The following is a 4,391-nucleotide window of genomic DNA, read 5'->3' as shown; positions in this document are numbered from 1 at the left end:
TGACCATGGCATATTGGGATGTGATCTTGCATATGGTGGTTAATTTTGTGCTCACAGGTTCTGAACAAGCTTTAAAGGTAAGCGCATATCATGTGTTGAACAGTGCCAAGCAGTTGTCTTTCTTTCCTCTCTCAAGAAAACCGGGAATAATGGAAACAAGCCTTTCTGTATTCAAACTGCATCGCTGTAACTTAACATTGCAATACAATATATTGAATATATATGTTGCAACTACTTTAAAACAATTTTTTTCATTTTGCTTTCTGAAGATGACAACATTTGCATTAAGGGAAGAAGGAAAGCAACTGTTCAATTAGAAACAGTTCACAAATCTTCAAGGGAGAAAATGCACTGCTTATTTACCGTAATTATTTAATCATCCCTCTTAATTGGTTGAACAGGTGTAATACATTGGAGTCTTGTAAAGGACAGGATACAGTACTCTGCACTTAATATCATTTAAAGAGATCAGGGTTTTTTTATTTAAAAAGGTATAAAGTTACATATTTAAAATTTGAATGCAAGGTGAGACTTTTAAAAACAACCTGCATGTGGCAGGGAGGCCAGCAGCCACACACAGATGTTCTCAGGAGATAAAGTTACTATTTAACTAAAGATTGGAAGCATTGTGATAATTTAGATTTATTTTTAGACAACGGTCATATGGAGATGGAAAAATGCAAGCAGTTGCTAATACTTAGAATATTTCAGCAGGAATCTGTTTGTATTTTTGGCTTCTTACTGACATGTCATGAAAAATCAAAATAGATCTGCTGCAAATTCATATTCTTTTGCACTTAAAAAATAAATAAAAATACCACCAGCTCCTCCAGGTGTAGGATGGTACCTATGGTACCACAGCTGCCAAGAACATTGATCAATGTTGTGTGTAAGAAATATAGTTTTAAAAAGTTTGTCACTGGACCTGTCAGGAGTTTGTCCAAAAGTGATGCCTTATTGGACCTTAAGATTTGACAGCTGAATGTGAATATTCCTTAATGGCTGGCCCATTCCCCTGAAGGGGAAGTTCATTTGTGAGGCTGGGGTGGGATGAGATGAGCCCTTCATGCGCTGTTTCCTCCACACAATTGGCTAACAGTTTTGAAACAAGAGGGAAAGAGGGAAAGAAAGATGGAAACTGCAGGAAACTTCCTTGGCATGAAAGTGCACTGGAGGCTGTCTTTATATTTTCTTAATTTACATACTGTATATAAACAAGCAGAGGCTGAAGAAGTGAAGGTAAGAGCCCGGCAGATTCTGCACTCCTAGATTACAGTGGTACCTCTGGTTACAGACGCTTCACGTTACAGACTCCGCTAACCCGGAAGTAGTACCTCGGGTTAAGAACTTTACCTCAAGATGAGAACAGAAATCACACGGTGGCAACGGGAGGCCCCATTAGCTAAAGTGGTACCTCAGTTTCAGGTTAAGAACAGACGTCCAGAACGAATTGAGTTCTTAACCTGAGGTACCACTGTATTCGTTTCTGTCAACTAAGAACATAAGAAGAGCCCTGCTGGATCAGGCCAATGGCCCATCTAGTCCAGCCTCCTGATCTCACAGTAGCCAACCAGATGCCTGTGGGAAGCCTGCAAGCAGGACTCCAGCACAAGAGCGTTCTGCCCTCCTGCAGTTTCCAGCGGCTGTCATTCAGAAGCATCATGGCTTCCGCCTATGAAGGCAGAGCATAGCCATCCTGGCAAGCAGCCATTGATAACCTTATCCTCCATCAAGTTGCCCAGTCCTTTCTAAAAGCCATCCAAGTTGGTGGCCATCTTCTGTGGCTTTCATTCACAAGGACTAGCACCAGCCACCCAGGAGAAAGTGTATGGTTGGTGGTGTTTTGGAAACGGGAGTGTTGTTTCCATAGCTTTCTTGCAGAAAAGGAGACCTCTTCAGGTGCCCTGCCTGTTGTGCATTGAGAGGGGGGAGAGCAAGCATTGTTGGCCATGTTCCACCCATTGCACTTTCACCGCCCATCCTCACTTCGGGAGCTGTGAGTTTCTAAATTGTACAGTAAAGCAGGCTACTGGCCGCATACATTCAGCCCCAAATGGACAGAGGGTGGCATAAATGGGCAATGGTGGCATGACTTTGCCCTGCTCTTTTTCTCATATGGTTCTAATTGTTGGGAGTGGAGGGGGGTGAACACCCAAAGCACCCAGGTTGACCGTAATTGTAAGTTATTTTTAGCTGGGAGAATTCTGTGGGAGGAATTCAAGGTCTCAGCTGAAGCATTTCTGCTTGGCGGACAGAACAATCCGTCCCCCTCCTTCCCCTGCATGCTGTTATGGGGATTATCCCCAGAACAGATTTGGGGAAGGAGGGAGGAAGCCCTGCTACACTAGTGGGAGTGTTTGTGCTGGCCCCTGCTAGTGTGCTGGGTTAGTTGAATCCAACCCTGTGTATTTGAGGGGGAGATCCAACTTGTCTAGGTTGATAAAATGAACCTGAGTTTATGAGAAAGAAGCTGGGGGCCTACAGGGATTGTTATATTCACATGACCAAGGGTCAAGTGTACCTTGCTCTGGGACCAAGCTGAAGAGGCCTTTCCTATTGCTAATAAGGTAAAGAAACCCCAGGTGGTTAAGTCCAGTCAAAGGTGACTATGGGATTGCGGCACTTATTTTGCTTTCAGGCTGAGGGAGCTGGCATTTGTCTGCAGACAGCTTTTCTGGGTCATGTGGCCAGCAGGACTAAATTGCTTCCTGCGCAACAGGACAGCATGACGGAAACCAGAGCGCACGGAAACACTATTTACGTTCCTGCCGCAGCGGTACCTTTTTATCTACTTACACTGGTATGCTTTCAAACTGCTAGGTTGGCAGAAGCTGGGACAGAGCTCACCCCGTCGCGCATATTCGAACCACCGACCTTCCAATCGGCAAGCCCAAGAGGCTCAGTGGTTTAGACCACAACCTTATTGCTAATATTGATGGCCTGAATGGGGGTCATTTTAGTCTAGAGCAGAAAACTTGTATTGGAAGTTACATTTGCAAATGCGTAAGGAGCTAACTATTAATTGCCTTGTATGCTTTTAATTTTTAAACTTTCTAGTTAACTTGTTTCCAAGAAGAGATGTTAGCCATTTCAGACAGCTCAGCCTAGGAAACAGTCTTCCCCTGAAAGGGATGGTGTTATGAGTTTGCCCCATATGGTTACAGAAATGAGTCTGTGTTTCTGTCTGAAAGTGATGCCTGCTTAGAACCCAGGGTTTTATAAATGATGTTATTGTTTCTTAACAGTATGATGTGAAAGCTAAAGTCAGATCAAGCATTGCTGAAGGCTGTTGAAGAAGCACAATAAATTTGGGGACAACCTGCCCAAATTGCCTACTTTTAAATCCCATTGATTCCCATGGTTTACAACTGATCCCAAGTAGAAAAGGGCTGAAAGTTAAAATTGCCTGACTTTGGCTGGCTCATGTCTCATGTCTGTAGGCAGCATCAACACACTTTTATTGCCTAACTAAATTCTATTCCAGCCAATTTAAACAATAACTCTGGTTTGTAATTGACAAAGTGTGGGGAGCAAGAGGCTGCATTTTTTTGTTGGAGAATAAGCATTAACAGGATTGAACAGCTTTAAATAGTTCAATAACTGAAGACTGTTTAGCTCCTAAGTATTAAACAATTTATATTGGGGGGGGTACATCACTGAACCAAAATGGCTCATTAACCTAGAGCTTTCTCCCAACCCATCAAAAGGCCTTAAAATCTTCTGCAATTACCAAGTACCAACTTGCTATGATCCAGAGCACTAACAGTGCAGGAAAAAAGGAATAGTTATTGACTACACAAACTTAAAAAATAATAATGGTGAAATTAATTAATTCCTGATCTCACATTAACAAAAGAAGATCTTAAACAATGTCATGGAGCACTTTACCTGAAACCCAAACCAGGCAAAAGACCAAGGGACATAATTCTTAAATTCCTAAGATTGCAACAAGTAGGAAGAAAAGAATGTGGAATAGCAGCAACAGAAAGTATATGCCCCCTCACCGGCAAAAAAAAAAAAAAAAAGACCTCAGTCCAGAGAGCCTCAAGAGAAGGTGTAGCTTTATAAAATATACACAGAGCAACTTCAGTCAGCAGCAATAAACCTGTAATGGGGCTGCCCTTTCAAATCAGCAAGTCTTCTGTGACAGGATACAACATATAGTTACTAACACTAAAGCTGCTTAAAATCTGATTACCGGTATTTTAACTGGACTGGATCCAGGAGCAATAAATGGACATGGGCACTGACACTGAAGACTCAGAGCAAGACTGAGAAAGAGATAAACAGAAGAACAAGAAATGAAGATTTTTCTCTGAAACTACAACTTCCATGCTCCAAGTCTAGAGCAGGGGTAGGCAACCTAAGGCCTGAGGGTCAGATGTGGCACA

This window comes from Podarcis vaucheri (genome assembly GCF_965113315.1).
Source record: "Podarcis vaucheri genome assembly, chromosome: 4".
NCBI lineage: Eukaryota > Metazoa > Chordata > Lepidosauria > Squamata > Lacertidae > Podarcis > Podarcis vaucheri.
This window is presented reverse-complemented; position numbering follows the sequence as displayed.